Raw genomic sequence first — 20,474 nt, 5'->3', positions numbered from 1 at the left:
TTATTTGGGTTATTCGGTCATGGTTTCTACTGATGTTTAATGTTTGCTTTCTCATAATACATGATGCTCTATGTTAATTTCTTAGCTGAGGGCTAACCTATGCAATTTCTCTCCTCTTAGAACAAAGTTAGCTTTGCAGCTCTGGAGACAAAAACTAAGCAAACAATAGCGGAGCCTCACTGTTATTCAAGTATATCCACTGTTCAGTATTCACTGGAGTGTTTTCATATAGGAAAGCCTTTAAAAAATACTGTCTTGGCAAAAATCAATTATTTGCCACTAATTGGCACTGATTGTGGTAGAAGCCAATAAATTATCCCAAGTTTGGTCATATATCACTCTTTCTTTAAAAAAGGAAACTTTAGATTTTTGTTAACTCCATTTATGCCCCAGTTAATTCATTGTTATTTCCTTAGTCACTCTAGTTTTTGTACATTCAGCCCATCTACTAAATTTGAGCAAGGGGCTATAATCCTTTTTAAAACACTTTTTTTGCCATAACTACAGTGAAGGAAACTATTTCTATGAAAACAAATATCAAAAGTATTATAATAACACTTAACATTTATAAACTGTCCATGTCTGTATTTGAATTCAGTCTTCCTTTTTCCCCTTTGTTGCTTGAATACAGAATAAGCTATGAGCACGTGCTCCAAAACATTAAGTATTTTCACAGATTATTACTTAAGAATAGGAAGTTCCCAAGAATTGGTGAAAGATGTTACCTGGTAAAATATTTTAAAGGGTGAAATTCTCAATATTGGCAATATCTGATGTAGAAAGTGGTCAGTTTTTATTAAAGAAAAATTTAAAGAGGGCCAGAAAAGAAAGAGGAAGAGAGAGGAACAGATGCAGAGAAGACACAAGAAAAGAGAAAGGCAAAAGGTAAGAGAGATAAAGGTGTAAATGACCTCTGAACCAAGGTCTCTTATTTCCCATCAGTACTGGAATGGGTTATATAGAGAAATATAGTGTGAATGAGATGAAATTAGTGAAAGGTACTATCATTCTACTATTCTGTTTCATGTACATGATTCAGTATAGATAGTTCCTTTCTATTAAGTGAAATGGAAACAAATTCCTATATTTGATGTTGTCTCAACTCCTGCTATTAAAAAGCTAAGATATCAGCCAGCTTTGACATTAGAGCTAAAAGTGTGTAAAATTCAGTATACACTCAAGTATCTATGGCCTTTATTCACCTGATGCTGTTACACCATATGTCCATGTCATTTCTGAGCTCACCATAACTGAGAGATACAGAAGATGAAATTTTATTTTTAAAATTTTGTTTTGTAATAAGAATTGTATATTTTAAGAAGTACAACAATGATTTGATATATATAGTAAAGTGATTGATATGGTCAAGCTAATTAACATTAACATAGCTTCTCTTCAAATAGTTACCATTTTTGTGTGTGATGAGAGCACCTGAAATGTTCCCTCTTAGCAAATTTCCAGTATACAGTATTTCTGTAGTCACCAGGCTGTTTAGTAGATCTTTAGACTTGTTGATCCTGTATTACTGCAACTTCATACCATTTGACCAACGTCTCCCTCTTTCTTTCACACCCTCATCCCCTAGTAATCACTGTTCTACAGTCTACTACTATATATTTGACTTTTTTAGATTCCATTTATAACTGAGATTGTACAGTATGTTTCTTTTTCTTTCTGTGTCTGGCTTATTTCACTTAGTAGAATGTCCTTCATTTTCATCCATTTTATTACAAATGACAGGATCTCTTTTTTAAAGGCTGAATAATATTCCAATGTTTGTATTTACCACAATTTTTCTACCCATTAATGTATTGACAGACACTTAAGATTGATTACATATCTTGGTTATTATGTATAACACTGCAATAAACATGGGAGTGCAGGTCTTTCTTTCAGGTAGTGGATTAATTTCCTCTGGGTATATATTTACTCAGAAGAGAGTAGTTCTATTTTTAATTTTTTTTTTAAACTCCACACTATTTTCCATAATGGCTATATGAAAAATCCTCTTATAGTTGATTTGATACTTTTATAGTTAAGAGGTAATTGCTTTAAATTAAAAATGTCGCCAGTATTATTTAATTAAATTATGTTATTCTCAACCCTTGTTTAAATCATAATTTATTGTTAATTTTGGATAATTGGTAGTGTATTAATGATTCTTAACATTTTAACTTTAATTTCTAGAGCTTTCTAATCTCTTTGACAAATAGCTAATTATTTGTTAACATTTAACCTTTATTAAGGAGATAAATGTTCAACACAGTCATGATACAGAAGAATCATATTGACTGTTGTAGCCTTAACTATAAAATTAATGATAATCATTTAGCCCTGAGACAATATTTCTACAATAAATGAAGACCAAGCTAATGACTCAAAATCAGCTAGATATTCCATTTTTTAAATTAAATTTAATGCAGTGACATTGATAAACCAGGGTACATATGTTGAGAGAAAACATCTCCAGATTATTTTGACATTTGATTATGCTGTATACCCCTCACCCAAAATGAAATTGTCTTCTGTCACCTTCTATCTGGGTTTCTTTGTGCCCCTCCCCTTCTCCACCCCCTCTCTCCTTCCTCGCCCCATCCCCCCCTCCCTCCACTCTCCCACCCCCATTGCCATCACATTCTTGTTCATGTCTCTGAGTCTCATTTTTATGTCCCATCTATGTATAGATTCATATAGTTCTTTGTTTTTTCTGATTTACTTATTTCACTCCATATAATGTTATCAAGGTCCATCCATGTTATTGTAAATGATCCGATGTCATCATTTCTTATGGTTGAGTAGTATTCCATTGTATATATGTACCAAAGCTTTTTAATCCACTCGTCCTCTGATGGACACTTGGGCTGTTTCCAGATCTTCGCTATTGTGAACAATGCTGCCACAAACATGGGGGTGCATTTCTCCTTCTGGAACCATTCTATGATGTCCTTGGGGTATATTCCTAAAAGTGGGATGGCTGGGTCAAAAGGCAGTTCGATTTTCAATTTTTTGAGGAATCTCCATACTGTTTCCCACAGTGGCTGCACCAGTCTGCATTCCCACCAGCAGTGCAGGAGGGTTCCCTTTTCTCCACATCCTCGTCAGCACTTATTCTGTGTTGTTTTATTGATGAGCGCCATTCTGGCTGGTGTGAGGTGATATCTCATTGTGGTTTTAATTTGCATTTCTCTAATGATTAGTGATGTTGAACATTTTTTCATATTGCCTATTGTCCATCTGTATGTCCTCTTTGGAGAAGTGTCTATTCATTTCTTTTTCCCATTTTTTGATTGGATTGTTTGTCTTCCTGGTGTTGAGATTTAGAAGTTCTTTATAAATTTTGGTTATTAACCCCTTATCAGACGTATTGTCAAATATGTTCTCCCATTGTGTAGTTTGTCTTTTTATTCTGTTATTGTCTTTAGCTGTGCAAAAGCTTTTTAGTTTGATAGATATTCCATTTTTAAAAGTTACTGTTTTTAAACCTATGACTTTATTAAAGTAAATTTTATTATTAACTACCATGTAATTTTTTGTTTTAATGTATTGGACTCTTTTTTAATATTCTAAATATTTCAAATGAAAAGAAGTAATGGTACCATGATCATGATCATGATCATAATGACAACGATGACAATAATGATTAACTCAGAGAATAAGATAGACTTTATTAGAAAGCTCTAGGTTCTGTATATAATAAAAGGCCTTGTTTTTAGAAAGTGGAAATTTCTAGTGGGTGGAATGATTTTCATATATTTACTCCCAAATTTAATTAATTTAATTAATAGCATTCATAAATCACTAACAATAGATGTCCTTGTTATGTTCTTATCAGAGTTAACTATAATGTATGTTGATTTAGTTTGATGAAAATAGAAGTGTTCATCAGTAATGATTAAAGTTTTGAATTGTACAATATGTTGGCAAGTATCTGATAGGGAAAGAGGAAGTTATTACTAGGAATGAACAATTTGTTATATTCTAAAATATAAAAAGGAGCAATAGATTGGTTTTACTTTCATGATAATATTAGCTTGATGCATTTTAGAAATATTACTGTAATTTCCCACTACCTGGCATGAATATTTTATATATTCATTATTGACAGCACTTTAACATTTTAATTATCTTCTAACATTTTCAATTATTTGTTTTAAATAAACAACAATATTTTATTTCTGACACCTATTATTTTGGGTTTGTTTGGGGAATAATTATACTCAGAAAAATCACTTGCTTCTACCTATCCCTCACATAAAAGAATATGTGATGTAGATTGGCAATTCCAGTATAAAATGTGAATCCATCAATGTAGTAGAAGAAAATCAAGAATTTGATATAAAAAAAAAAGACATATACCTTTAAAGGCAGAAACCATAAAGGCATAGTTGATGAAAAGATATTACTTCTGAGAAATGCTACAAGCAAATTTAAAAAACAAATAGGAAGCTAGAATCAATATTTGCAACATAAAAAAGAGAAAAAAGTATGCATATGTAATATATAATAAGGGCTCATAAATTAATAAGAAAAAGAACAGCCCTAATTATTTTTAAGATTTTATTTTATTTTTTCAGATATTGAACACAATCTTTATTTTTTTTATAAATAAATTTTTATTTTAATGGGGTGACATCAATAAATCAGGGTACATATATTCAAAGAAAACATTTCCAGGTTATCTTGTCATTTAGTTCTGTTGCATACCCATCACCCAAATAGAGATTGTCCTCCGTCACCCTCTATCCAGTTTTCTTTCTACCCCTCCCCCTCCCCCTCTCTCTTCTTCCCTCCCCCCACCCCCCGTAACCACCACACTCCTGTCCATGTCTCTTAGTCTCGCTTTTATGTCCCACCAATGTGTGGAATCCTGCAGTTCTTGTTTTTTTCTGATTCACTTACTTCACTCCACATAATGTTATCAAGCAGTTTTAGGTTTGCAACAAAAAGGAGAAGGCACAGAGATTTCCTTCCCCGCACCTGCCTGCATAGCCTTCCCCATTGTCAACATTACTCACCTGAGTGGTACATTTTTTACCAAGGCTGAGACTTCATTAACACATTATAATCATCCAAAATTTATAGTTAAACTTAGCATTCACTCTTGGTATTGTACAGTCTATGGGTTTGAACAACTATATAGTGGTATCTATCTATCATTATAATATACTATAGAGTGTTTTCACAGCCCTAGAAACTCTCCATGCTCTGTTTATCTCTCCCTCCTTCCCTCCTTCCTGAAAACCATTGATCTTTTTATTGTCTCCATAGATCTTCCTTTTTCAGAATGTCATATATTTGGAACCATACAATATGCAATCTTTTCAGATTGGTCCCTTTACTTAATAATATGCATTTAAGGTTTTTCATGTCTTTTTCATGATTGGTAGTTCATTTCTTTTTAGCATTGAATAATATTTCATTGTCTAAATGTACCACAGTTTATTTATCCATTCACCTTCTGAAGGATATCTTGGTTGCTTCGAAGTTTTGGCAACTATGAATAAAGCTGTTATACATATTTATGTGCAGATGTTTATGTGGGAGTAAGTTTTCAACTCCTGTGGGTGAATACCAAGGGGTGCAATCATTCGGTCATATAGTTAGAGTATGTCTAGTTTTGCAAGAAACCATCAAACTGTCTTCCAAAGTGGTTATACTGTTTTGCATTTCCACCAGCGATGAATAAGAGTTCCTGTTGCTCAGCATCCTCGCCAGCATTTGATGTTGTCAGTTTTCTAAGTTCTAGCCATTCTAATAAATGTGTAGTGGCATCTCATTGTTGTTTTAATTTGCATTTCCCTGATGGCATATGATGTGGTCATCTTTCTCTTATGTTACTTGCCATCTGTTTATCTTCTTTGGTTAGATGTCTGTTTAGGTCATTGTGCATATTTGGATCAGGTTGTTTGCTCCATTATTGTTGAGTTTTAACAGTTCTTTGTATATTTTGGTCAATAGTTTCTAATAAAAAGACTCCACAATAGGGAAACAAACAACCTGATTAAAAAGTGGGTCTTTCAAAAATATTTTCTCCCAGTCTGTGGCTTGTCTTCTCATTCTCTTGATACTGTCTTTCATAGAGCAGAAGTTTTAAATATTAATGAAATCCATCTTACCAGTTATTTCTTTCATGGACCATGTCTTTGACATTGTATTTACTAATTATTTTTAAAATATATACAAACTGAACAAATGAATACTATTTTAATCTTTAGGAAATATTTTTTAAAAAGAAACAAGAGGAGGAGAAGAAGTTAATATCCCATGTTAGGGAGAGCATAGAAAAACATGAACTGTCATAAACTGGCATTGAGAATATAAATTGATATTCTTAGGGTAAGTGGCTCAGCGGAGCAATGTGTAGCAAAGGCTTTAAAAATTACATACCCTTGGACCCAACGTTTCTACTACATGAAATACGTCCTAATAAAATAAAGTTAAACACATATACAGGGCTTTTCTTTGTTTTGGTGTTTGTTGTCAATAAAAGGAATCGTTCAAAAAAAATTCTGAGAAACATAGCAAATGCACCAGTTTATATTTCTGATCTGATAGCTATAAAGCTGTAAGAAGTCAAAGACAGGGCTATCTGGTTACCTAACTATTCCACTTCTTTATTCTGCAGATAGAACATGTATAGGCAGCATAGTATAGAGCAGGATCTTGACTTAAGTGTCAGAAAGCTTGGGTCCTACTATGGACTAGCTGAGTTAGTTAGCATACAAATATATGGCATAATTAAAATCCTAGTGTTAGAGAGCAGAAAAAAGTCTGTGGATCCCTTTATCCATCTACATGCATTTCTCTTTGCAACTGACATTGCTATTAAAAATGTCCCACATCAGATCATTTACAGCAAAATGGTGGGATCTTGATAACATTATACGAAGTGAAATAAGTAAATCAGAAAAAAACAGGAACTGCATTATTCCATACGTAGGTGGGACATAAAAGTGAGACTAAGAGACATTGATAAGAGTGTGGTGGTTATGTGGGGAGGGGGGAGAGGGAAAGGGAAAGGGGGAGGGGGAGGGGCACAAAGAAAACTAGATAGAAGGTGACAGAGGACAATCTGATTTTAGGTGATGGGTATGCAACATAATTGAACAACAAGATAACCTGGACATGTTATCTTTGAATATATGTATCCTGATTTATTGATGTCACCCCATTAAAAAAATAAAATTATAAAAAAAATGTCCCACAATAATTGTGAGTGGGGAGGGGGGTACAATTTTAAATTTTCACAGAAAGGTAAAATCTGGAATGTCTTGACTTTGAAAGAAAACAGTAAAATATTTTGAATGGGATATACTTCTTAATTATTATTGTTTGAGATTTATTCAAATAAATTTCTGCTCATATGAGGATGGGCCAAGGATCACTGGCCTTGAAAGCAATCTGGCATTTAGGCAGATAGCTAGAGCAGTGCTGTTCAGTGGACAGCACTAGACGTATTCTTTGTCTGCACTGTCAATAGAATAACAACTAACCACATGTGGCTGTTGAGCACTCAAAATATGACTAGTGTGACAGAGGAACCAGATTTCTAATTTTATTTAATGCTAAGTAATTTAAATAGCCACATGTGGCTGGTGCCATCTTATTGGACAATGCAGCTCTAGAATCAAGCACAGTAAATAGGGTCTTTTATTTAATGTGAGGATTCATTTCAAGCATCTTTGTTGAATTGGAGTGACATAGGATGAGAAGGTGAATATACTCTGTGACATTTCTCTTCCATTTTAAGAAATAATGATCAGGCCTGACCAACCAGTTGTGCAGTGGATAGAGCATCGGCCAGGGATACTGAGGACCCCAGTTTGAAAACACTAAGCTCGCCAACTTAAGCACAGGCTCACCCAGCTTAAGCACGGGCTCACCAGCTTGAGCTTGGGGTCACTGGCTTGAGCATTGGGATCATAGACATGACCCTGTAGTTGCTGACTTGAAGCCCAGGGTCGCTGGCTTAAGCACGGGGTCACTGGCTGGAGCCCCCTGGTCAAGAAAGCTATCAATCAAAAAAGGTGCGGCAACTGTGAGTTGATGCTTCTCATCTCTCTCCATCTCTGTCCTTCCTGTCTGTCTGTCCCTGTCTTTCTGTCTGTCTGTTTCTCAATCTCTTGCTAAAAAAAGAAAAAATAGAAATAATGATCAAGAGCTCCTTTGATTTTAGTGACTGTAACTCCAAGATTTTCCACAGAAGTCTTAAAATATTCTATGGCCTTGCTCACTTAAGAATTCCAATGTTCATTTATTTTCTCATTTACTAAATAAAAACTTAATTTGAATTTATATAGGTTAGTGTGTAAGAAAAATGCACTGTTTTCTTTTATTACCACACTACCAACACACTTACAACATTTCCATCACCAGATATGTGGCTGTGGCTTTTCCACACCCAGAAATTCTGACTAACTGCCTGGAGTAAGTGTCAGGTCCCGCAGGTTAAGTAAGGACTCAGCCTAACAGGACTGCCCCTCCTCGCACCTTACGTGCCAATTGTAAGTCCAGTTGTCACCTGTGCTTCTGACCGACTGGCTATAAATCAGAGGTTTCCACAAGCTCCTCCTCATGTTTGATCATTTGCTAGAACAACTCACAGAATTCAGGGAAACATTTGTGTTACCAGTTTATTATCCAATAAAGAATATGATTTTTTAAAAATACAGATGAAGAATTGCATAGGGTGAGCTCTGGAAGGGTCCTGAGCACAGGGGATTCTGTCCCTGTAGATGTGGCATGCACTACCCTCCATGCACGTGAATATGTTCATCAGCCCCGGGGCTTTCGAACCCCATGCTTTTGGAATTTTTATGGCGGCTTCGTCATGTAGGCGCAGTCCATCATTTACCAAGTCTCCAGCTCCTCTCCCCTGCTTGGAGTAGGAGAGTGGGCCTGGAAATTCTGAGCTTCTAACCAAGGCTTGGTTTTACTGGTGACCAGCCCACATCCTGAAACTACTTAGGAGATCACTAAGAGCCATCTCATTAGAACAAAAGATACTCCTTTTACTTAGAAAATTCCAAAAGACTTAGATGCTCTGTATCAGGAACCAGGAACAAAAACTAAATACCAGAACACAAGATGCCACTAGTATTCTTATTACGTAGGACATTATAAGAGTTTTAGGAACTCTGTACTAGGGCCTGGAGCAGAGACCAAGATATATATATATATATATATATATATATATATATATATATATATATATATATATATATATATAGAGAGAGAGAGAGAGAGAGAGAGAGAGAGAGAGAGAGAGATTTTTTTTATTTCACAGACATTATACTTTACATTTGACCAGATAATAATGGTCCAGAGTCCCTAGATTCAGAGTTTCCTTGGAATATGTTTATCTGTATTTCATGATACAGAGTAGATATTATAGAGGGAAGCTGAGAAAATGCTTTGTGGAGATGGAAGCATTGGGATAAACTTAAAATAGTGAACGTTAAATGGAAGGTTGAGCCCAGGAGTATCTGTGCAGAGAGAACAGTGTGAAAATATCAGGATGGATAAGAATCAGAAGTCTCTGGAAATGTAAGTTAGCCATATAAGTTCAGACTCCAAAAGTGTTCAGGAACCAGGTCACCATCGTTATCACTATCACCATCATCATCACCACTGTCATCATCACGTCATCATAGCAATCACAGTAACCATGTATTGGTCATTTGGCATTAGGCCAAACATTTTTCATGCAGTATTTTACTTAACTCTTGCCATAAGCAATGAAACAAGTATTGTCCTCACTCACTGATGAGAAAACTGCGCTGCCAATCATTGCCCAGTTGAGTATCAGGCCTTGTGGAGTTCCCACTTCTGCAGAGTGTTCTTGTCTGTCTTCTTTGGAATTTAAACGGCTTTGTCCTAAATACTCTGGGAAGCCACAGGAGGAAATTCATATGACAGCATTACAGAAAACGTACCACACTAGATGGGTTGAAGGAAGTGAAGAAGTTAATGCTGCATCTCAGAACAAGGATGGGGGAGGTTCAGAGCTAAGGGAGAGAAAGAAGAATTTGAAAGGAGCCAATTTAAGAGGCATGTTGTTAGTCGTCTATCTTTACAGTAAGTCAGGTAGAAAATGTCTGACTTACTTTTTAAAGCCTCTCTGAAAATTGTCAGTTCCTGCATGAAGCACTCGAGCACACTTGCTGTGGACACGGAAGCAGCTTATCTTATAATATGTAAGTTTTTCTAACAAGACCAACCTGCATGAGTCACCCTGTTGGAAGCAATTGCCACTACATCATCTATATTCTTGGAATGTGTGGGACATCATAATATTGTTTGGGGGAGTGATATAACTCAAGGTAGGAACTTTATTTTTATGAAAAATCTTTCATTATAATTTGAATATTCTTTAATATTGACAAATGGGGTTTTTTTTCTTTCAACATACCAGAATTTTGAAAATATATAACGAGAGCTCATTTAGAAAGGTTAAAATACTGTCAGCTTGATTGTCGTGGAAGCAGTCTTCTCACTGAACTTCTGAGTTGAGTACATTATTATTCCTCCTCCTTGGTCCCATTTAGGTAGATTTTCTTTCTCTTGGCAGTTTATCCAGATTGATTTATGGGTTGGAAGATAGTAGAAGTGTTTTACTTTCAGTATCAGGGGCTCCACTGTTTACTGAGAAATTACTTTTGATTTCTTCTAAAGTCTTAGGATCACTATGGTTGAAAAAGAGCACTGGGCCAATGCAGAGAAAAGCGTGGAGAAGGTGGGTTGTTGTCATGGCAATAAAAAGCTGGAAGGAGGGGCGGATTACTGGGGAGGGGGATGCTCAGTACCTGGGCTGTGAAAAGGATCTGGTGGTACCTGCTGGCCAAAGGGAAGAAAGAGAGAACAGCAGCCGTTCGGGAACCTGCTGACTGTAATTCTTTCTGGTGTGCTGTTGGCTGACACTGGGAAACCTAACATACAGGAGGACACAGAGCACATTACATGAAAGTTCTGAGGGCTTTTTGTTTCAATTCATTGAACTTTTTAAGTTACTGAATCCTCTTTTAGAGAACAACACCTAGCACACAGGAACCACTGAATATATATAAGTAGTTACTATCTCTCTGTTAATCCCCCCAAAAACCTCATGAGCCAGATACTTTTATTATTTATCATCTTTATTCTACAGGTAAAGCCACCAAGATCAGAGAGGTTAACTGATCTCCCCAAGGACAGACAGTTACTAATAGAGCCATAGGTGGTGGGGCTCCACCATTAAGCCAGCCCACTCTTAATCCATGTAAAGTCTATTATATGTCAAGATATAATACTTGTAAAATGCTTACAATATACCTGACATATAGTAAATTCTTAAATATGTTAGCAAGTATCATTATGTAATAAACTTTAGAAGGTGTTCTGGTATGTATGTCCTTCTATACCATACTACTCAGAAATAGTAAGATTTTTAGGGAAGCTTTGAATTTGTGTTATGTAAGTTTGAGTAAATCTTTGTTTACAAGCATGCCCATTATAAATTGGGGAATCCTTTTTTTAACCCAATGCTATCAATCAGTTTGACTGGCACCTTTGAAGTTTTCATCTTAAAGAATGGGCCTGATAGAAATGTTCCATATACACATCTACATAGCTCTAATCTTTTGACAGAGAATGACTGCTACTAATGGTACTAATATGAGAGTAAGTGAATTCCCTTTCCACGCTGGGTATTTGAATAGTATATCAATTTGTTCATTGTGGTCTTGCTAGGAATGAAATGTTCTGACATTTTCATAACCTGAGGGAGCTAGTGAGAGGCTGGCAGCCAAGAGGGAGAATCAGGCCAGTGTGCGAAAGGCATAGATTTAAGGGGATAGATTGGTAACAGAATCCTCAAGGTAATGTGGGTGGTTCCAAACAGAACCAAACCAGATCCTGGAACAAAGTCAGATACAAATTTGGTTCCTACTCTTTTCCATATTCATTGGGGGTAGGTGAATTGTCATCTTCTCTATGGAAAGAATTTTATGCAAATCTAACTGACCTGTAATCAAACTGAAGTAAGAATGTCAACAGATGCAGAATTAAAGATACTATATCTAAAACATTATAGATACAAGCTGTGTAAGAACAACAGCTCTGTTGTACTGCAATTTGTGGAGAGAATGATACTACAGTGGGTTGTACATGAGAAATGGGCAACAGACCAATCAGAGGAGGTTTGAGGACACCATGGCTTAGGACAGCAGAAATGTGAGGACTCTGGGGAAATTCAGAAGACTGTAGAAGAGAGAGGACAAGGTGAAACCTCAATTCTGGATGACCAGCAGGTGCTTTGTTGTCTGCATCTGTCACTCTTACAGTCTCTTTGTCTTTATTTGTGACTTCAGAGTGTTTTAGTGAATTTTGTCCTTGAATAAATATGCCAGGCAACTACCACTATTATAAGACAAGAAAGTTGGCCAGCAGACCTCCCACTACTCTGCCACTGTGAGGGATGGGGTGTGGAAGTCTCTCTCTAGATCAGGGGTCCCCAAACTTTTTACACAGGGGGCCAGTTCACTGTCCCTCAGACCGTTGGAGGGCCGGACTATAAAAAAAACTATGAACAAATCCCTATGCACACTGCACATATCTTATTTTAAAGTAAAAAAACAAAACGGGAACAAATACAATATTTAAAATAAAAAACAAGTAAATTTAAATCAACAAACTGACCAGTATTTCAATGGGAACTATGGGCCTGCTTTTGGCTAATGAGATGGTCAATGTGCTCCTTTCACTGACCACCAATGAAAGAGGTGCCCCTTCTGGAAGTGCAGCGGTGGCCGGATAAATGGCCTCAGGGGGCCGCATGTGGCCCGCGGGCCATAGTTTGGGGACCCCTGCTCTAGATAGTTGTTTTCTGCTATGTCACCCCCATCTCAGAGGCTTCTTCTCCATGAGCTTAGGAGATAGATTCTTTCAACTCTTGGGCAGTATGTTGATAATGTTAATAACTTCCAAGGTCCCCAAAGTCATCTCTTCAAGTGTTACATGTTATTATCTTGAGAAGTCACAAGTTTTATTAACCATAATAACTAACATTTGTATTGTGATTTACTGTTTGCAAAATATTTAGATTGCATTATATTTAAATCTCCTAATAATCCTGCAAGGAAGATGACATTATCATTCCCTTTTTTAACAAAGAGGAAAATCAAACTCAATGAGTTTTTTGGAGGCACTGAGTTAGCAAGCAAAACATAAATTTTAATGTACTAATTTACTAACACACCTGCTGCTTTGCTCAAAGCTCCTCCCATCTTTAGAAGTCAAACTCTCCTCAGTGATAGCTATTTGGCTTTAGAAAACTGCTATTACAAATAAAGAGCACTTGCATTTATTTAGCTTATTCCAATTAAATGTTATTTTTTGTTAATACTTTCAGGTATTTTATGTACACAGTAGGTATTTAATCATTTTTTATTTTTCAATTAGAATTGACATACAATATTATATCGGTTTCAGGTGTACAACCCAGCTATTAGACATTATATAATGTACTAAATGATCATCCTGATAAGTCTCGTACCCATTTGACACCATACGTAGTTATTAGAATATTCACTGTATTCTCTATGCTGTACTTGACATCCCCATGACTGTTTTGTAGCTACCAATTCATACTTCGTAATCCCTTCACCTTCATCTCCCAGCTCTGTTAACTGCCTGATTATTGTCTCTTTGTACTTCTCAAAAGTTATCATTCTGATTCTCACATATCTGATAAAAACATTATTTTGAAATAAGAGAATAGTTAGCAATTAGAATTCCCAATGTAGTAAACTAATGTAAAAGTTTTTTTTTGAAGTTTATTTTTTAAGAAAATGATCTAATCTCTAACGTCTAAATGATCAGGTTTAAAATAACTCAAGTGGCCAAAACAAAAGGCAAAATAGCAGACACTTTATGCATATATAAAACCAATAAAAAAAAAGTTATGAGCCCCCAAACTACTCCATATACACACAACCACCAAACAATATATACAATTTTATCTTGCCAATGCAATGCCCTTTTATACTCCTAGGGTGTGTTTTGCCTTCATACTACACACCATCTATCTTCTTTATAACCCTCATTTATCCAACAGTGTTTTTGAGTTTAGCTACCTTTCTTGTCTACTAGAGATATCAAAAATGGTCTTTCCCCTGGCAAACTCCCTCTGAGAATCAATAATTAAAGTCCTGGCAGAGGAAATGAACCCAGAGCATGTGATCATCAGCAACAGGTTTTCCAGTGTAGCTAAAATGAAGTTCTTTAGCCTTCCTTTCGCTAATACTTTTTCTTAAAATGTAAAAAAAAAAAAAAAGACTGAATTGTAACATTTATTACCTTTGGTATTTAAAATTGTATTAAAATAATCCTGCTCTTCTGATAGTAGTGCTAAGGTCTGAGTCTCTTGTTTAGGATTAGGGTTAGGCAAGAAAAGAACATTAAAATGAAGAAGAGCTTTTCTCACCAGCTATTAAATAAATTATAAAGCTATAATTATAATTAGGTTGAACTATAATTAAAGAGGGTGTTGATATGCACAAAACCATGAAGTATGAACAAAGACTAGCATATATGTACATATCAATAGAGGAGATTACTGCTAATATGCAGTAAATCAAATGGTATTGGAAGGGAAAAGGTCTTCATACTACAAAGTAAATTCCAACTAGATTAGACATAATAATACTTAATACCTGTAATACTTTAATACTTAAATAAAGCTGTAAGAATTAGAAAAATATATTGAGGAATTTTTTAAAAATACAACTTTATGTGACAATAAACTACACTGTTTTCAAGTCTACAAATTAATAAGTTTTGACATAATGTGTATACCCTTTAAACCATCTCTAGAATCAAGATAGTGAACATTTCCATCATCCCCAAAAGTTTCCTCATGTTTTTTGGGAATGCAGCCCGCCCACCCCTCCCCCTTTCCTCAGTAAACTTAGATCTTTTTTTCAGATTCGTTATGTTGTTGCATGTAACAAGACGTTCATTTTCTTGCTTTATTCATTATTTATTTACGTGTTGATGGACATTGGGGTTGTTTACAGTTTTTGATGATTATGAATAAAGGCACTATGAACATTCATGTGAAAATATTTAGGCTCTGGCTGTTTGGTTCAGTGGTAGAGTGTCAGCTGGGCATGTGGATGTCCCAGGTTTGATTCCCGGTAGCACGCAGGAGAACCGCCCATCTGCTTCTCCACCCCTCCACCTCTTGCGCATGCGCGCACACATTGTGTGTGTGTGTGTGTGTGTGTGTGTGCGCGCGCGCGCGCGCGCGCGTGTATCTTCCTCTCCTGCAGCCATGGCTCAATTGGAGCAAGTTGGCCCTGGGCGCTGAGGATGTCTCCATAGCCTCCACCTTGGATGCTAACAAGCACTCAGTTTCTGAGCAGTGAAGCAACACCCCAGATGGGCAGAGCATTGCCTCCTAGTGGGCTTGCCAGGTGGACCTCAGTCAGGGTGCATGCAGGAGTCTGTCTCTCTACCTCCCCTCTTCTCACTGAATAAAAAAAGAAAGAAAGGGAAGAAGGAAAGAGGGAGGGAAGGAGGGAGGGAGGGAGGGAAGGAGGAAGGAAATATTTAAATGGATATATATTTTTTCCTTCCTTTTACTGAAAAGTAAATTGAAGAATTTTAAATTATATGCAAAAGAAAAGGTTTAAGAAGTATAAAAATGAAGGTTCAGAGAGAAAAAAGTTATATTTGGCAACATTAAATTTTTAAATTTCTGCATATCAAAAAATTTCTAACAAAATTACAGGTTATATTATAGTCAAGGAAAATATACAAGTAGAAACTAACCATGGCAAGAACTTGCTATAGTCAAGGCATCAAAAACTGTGTGTGTGTTGTATCAGTTAATCCTCTATTTGAGGCAGCTGAGAACTTAACCCTGCTCTGTACTGCCTCCCTGTGTAGAGATAGCATATTCTGTGCGGATGTATACTTGTCATAGAATGTCTAATATCCTAATGTAGAAAAGTATATGTAAAACATAGAAGTAATCCATAAAATGTATATGTCTGATACATATGTGAGATCATCAACAACCTTAGTATATAAAAAACTTAGGCAAAATGTATAAGAAAATACTAAGCAGTGGTAAAATGGGAGCAAGATGTATAATTCACAAGCAAGGACAATAAAAATATATGAAAAATATTAAACTTTACTTTTAATCAAAGAAACTGAAAATGAAACAACCCTCTAACACCTTTCAAATTAGCAAATATTTTTAGATATTTTGTCATTGGTTTGTTTTTGCTTTATTTTAATAATGGTGATATGTAATGTTAGTGAGGTTAGAAGCCATTTTCATACTTTATTGGTGGAAGTATAAGTTAATATTATAATTCTGAAAGCAATTTAACAGTATCAGTAAGTCTCAATGACTTTGAAAATATTTATACCTTTTGATAAAAATTTTATTTTGGATCCACCTAGAGAAATAATATGAAATAGAGACGAACATGTATGTCCAGGGATTTTTTTTTACATTATTTATAGAAGTTAAAAATTAGAAACAACAAAATGTCTTGTAACAGGAAAATGAATAGTCATTCCATAACTAAGAAATTTTATGCAGCTATCCAAGAGGTGTTTATCAAACTACATCATAAACTATTGGTATGAGTAAAAATTGCAACAAATTGATATTTTGATTTAAAATGCTTAAGAGCATTAACTTAGTAAGTCTACTTTTAGGAATATCTAAAATGGAAATATTTTTACACAAAAATTTATAAACAAAGATATTCATTGCAGGATTTAAAACAATGAAAACTTTAAAACAGACAAATGCCCAACAATGGATAAATTAAATAGTTTAATAAATTGAATAAATGATATAACAAATAATAGAGCATTTATATGATGGAAATTATTTAAAATGTCCTATAAAAATGTTTAGTGAGAGAGAAGATGCATTTTATAAAATACCATCTACCATCAACTCCTGATAATGAAATCTAGAAGCAGAGAGAGTTAAAGTGAAGAAAAGGAAGAAAAATGTTAGTAATAATTAATCTATGGGTAAGAGATTAATGTTTCTCTTCCCTGTGTTTTCTAAATTTTCTTCTGCGGATATTTAGTAGTTTTGCAATGCTTTGATATAAATTAGACTATAGAGGCAGAATTTGTAGTTGCATACTCAATATGAATGCAGCTATGTATGAAAAAGAGGCAAGAAGAATATCAACTGAAATGTTAATAGTATGATTTTATTCTCCTTTGTATTGTTAAACAAAATCTGAACTCCCACAGCTGAAAGCCTTCTTACAAGAAAGGGTGTATTGGCCCTGGCTGGTTGGCTCAGTGGTAGAGCATAGACCTGGCGTGCAGAAGTCCCGGGTTCGATTCCTGGCCAGGGCACACAGGAGAAGCGCCCATCTGCTTCTCCACCCCTCCCCCTCTCCTTCCTCTCTGTCTCTCTCTTCTCCTCCCGCAGCCGAGGCTCCATTGGAGCAAAGATGGCCCGGGTGCTGGGAATGGCTCCTCGGCCTCTGCCCCAGGCGCTGGAGTGGCTCTGGTCGCAACAGAGCGACGCCCCGGAGGGGCAGAGCATCGCCCCCTGGTGGGAGTGCCAGGTGGATCCCGGTCGGGCACATGCAGGAGTCTGTCTGACTGTCTCTCCCCGTTTCCAGCTTCAGAAAAATACAAAAAAAAAAAAAAAGAAAGAAAGAAAGAAAAAGAAAGGGTGTATTGAACCATATGCTCTCCAGAAAAGGACCAGGTCCTGGGGCATGGAGTCTAAACCACCAGCAGCAGCCCTAGGTGGAGAAGGCAGAGGGTTCACTGTTCTAGAGTTGATGAGAGACTTTATACATTATGTTTTGGGAAAGAAAGATGTAAGTTGTTTTGAAAGAATTTACATTGGCTACAGATGAGGAAGCAGGAGAGGGTGAAGAAGGGGCAGTTCTATACTAGGCGCACAGTCTGTAAAGGAGAAATACTTACTACTTGTGATTGGTTTCAGGCAACAGGCCTGAAAGTTTACCCATTTTCAGAATGCAGTGACATCTGGTGATTGGCTTATAGACCGATGCCGAGGTTGATTCAAGGCTCCAACATACATTCAGGGATGAGAACAGTCTCTTGTTAATTGTCCCACAGCTATTAAATAGACAACTATTCCTGTCCCCTTTTCTCACTCTCTAATCACTGTAATTTAATTTAGAACATCTCAGCGTTTTCTCAGTATAATTTTTGGAATTTTTCTAAATATTAAGGAGTCAGGGGAAAAATTATTTTGAGAAAGAGAGGGATAAAACAAAGTCATCTCTTTAATTTGTGAAAGGTAATGCATGAGAACAGAGGGGATTGTGTTAGGTTCTGCCTGCTGCCACTCCAACCAGTTTAAAGGGAGGAGTCGCCTGATATAAACAGAAAGCATCCACATACACTTGGCCTCAGACTTGTTTAGATCTGCAGACCTAGAGGACATCCCCAAAGCTCTGCCCTTCCCTCTTTCTAGGCTCTGCTTATTTCTGCATAGCTTTATACTCAGTGAGTCACACTCAACCAGCATAACCAGATCTTGGGGTTCTCCATAGCTCAGGGACAGGGGCCTTAAAAGTGGCAGGTAGGATAACTGCGAGCTGCCCCCAAATCATGTATCATCCCTTTTGCATCTGCTGCAGAGGAGTTTTCTTAGTAACTCAGACAAGAGCCCAGCAGGTAAGTGGCAATGGCTGGCTTGGGTTGTGTGCAGAGCTCTGAATAGTCACCGTGGCCAGGGAGATGGGATTCCAACCCTCTGGCCTGGTTCAAGTATCTACGTCTATATGTAAACAGAAACAAAGCCATAAAGAAATCACATGGGTTAGATTACAAGGAAAAAAGGGAGAAAGGGAATATTGAAAGAACAGTATGACTGATGTCAGTAACAGAAACTAATAGGTACAATAACAAAATTACCTCATAGTCCTCACAGATTTTACATAAATTTCCTTCTTAAAATTTCAAAGAAGAAAATTGAGGGTAAGAAAAACTAATTTGCCCAAGAACACATAGACATCACTTGGCAGTGGGGAGATTTGAACTAACATTTTTCCAACCCCATAGCCAAACCTGCCCTTTAAAATATTTGTTTTTATTAAAGCTGCTTCATCTGCAATCAAGGGACAGAGAAAGATGTTTTGTGTTTCTGCGTGTGAGAAATGATAAGGGGACAAATAAAAGCTTTAATACCTTCCAAATTCTACAAGTAGGTGACTGGTTGCTCATACCCCCCCCCCCCCAGAGCACTGCTGGAGGAAGGGTAATGACCAGAATAATATGGCAGAGCATGCACCTTAGGTAAAATGTCAGATCATTTCCTTACATCAAAATCTAGTATAAGATTCATATATATTAAAATATTTCACACTGAAACTTTTAGGCTTTTTTTGAAGACATTGAAACGTATTTCATATTAGTGTTCCGAGAGTATTTTCAGCAGCATACTAGGTAATTCCAAAGACCAAAGCAAGTATAATCTAAATTAGAGCACCAAAAAAAGACAGGCAATGGGAAATTCAAGATGCAAGACATAAATGGCACCCCTGAATAATGGTCTTTGTAAATCTGGCAGTTTCCCAACCAAAGCAGACAATCTAAGAGGAACCTAAGTATATTTTTACCTGCAGAGGATTTACTCTACCGAGCGACTAGATAAGTTTAAGTGAGCTTTCAGACCTCAAGGTCTGTGGCCCCTTAACCTTCTTGATTCCTGTCCTCGGTTCCATATGAAATACTCATCTCCCCCCATCCAAGAAATAATTCCAAAAATAAATGTAAGCATTGGCTTGTGCCAGGACACTATGTCCCCAGTTTTCTATCCCAGGCCTACAGGATGTGTGAGTTGCTCTTGATGTCTGCCCACAAGCAGCACAACAAATGCAAGCATCACATTTGCTCCCCAGTTGAGTGTTGCTTGGCAAAGCTGCACATAGTAGATAAACCCATGAAGAAACTGCTGGATGAGTAATTTGTAGTAAAAAGTGCTAAAAGACTCTTGAGATAGCACAATTTATTTATTCCTTTATTCAGAAGGTGTAAATGCATCTATTGAATAATATGTAATAGCACTTTGAACCTTAAGCATTAAAGCAATACACAAGTGCTGGAAACTCAAATGAGAATGGCCAGCCTGTACCCTGGTCAGTCTGGAGCTAATTTCTCCCAGAGCCGTAGAGGGTGAGAAGTGTTACTTTGTGGCCCCTAGGTCCCTTCTTGACAAAACTGAGAAAGCATGGCAAACTAGGAAGCATACAGACCTTGGAATCACATGTAGGTTCAAATATCATTTTCACGCACTAACTAAGTTTGGGACCTGCGTTCACGTGTTCTCATTTGGATAATCCACTTGTCAGCTGGGTCTTCCTAAACCCTTAGGAAAATCACATAAAGTTGGTATGAATCAATGTGAAAGTCCCTAAGCCCTTCCCACAGATTTAGGAATTCTTGGGGATTACTGTCCCTTCACC

At 36.5% G+C, this 20,474-nt stretch overlaps 1 protein-coding gene across 15 annotated transcripts in view; it reads left to right on the top strand.

The window, feature by feature from the left end:
* Nucleotides 1-20,474, top strand: part of DTNA (dystrobrevin alpha) — a 372,686-nt gene that overhangs the window by 184,667 nt on the left and 167,545 nt on the right. The gene's annotated exons all lie outside the window — the stretch shown is intronic.

This window comes from Saccopteryx leptura, chromosome 11, assembly GCF_036850995.1.
Source record: "Saccopteryx leptura isolate mSacLep1 chromosome 11, mSacLep1_pri_phased_curated, whole genome shotgun sequence".
In the NCBI taxonomy this organism is placed as follows: domain Eukaryota; kingdom Metazoa; phylum Chordata; class Mammalia; order Chiroptera; family Emballonuridae; genus Saccopteryx; species Saccopteryx leptura.
Note: the sequence above shows the minus strand (reverse complement) of the source record. Positions and strands in the feature narration are given on the sequence as shown.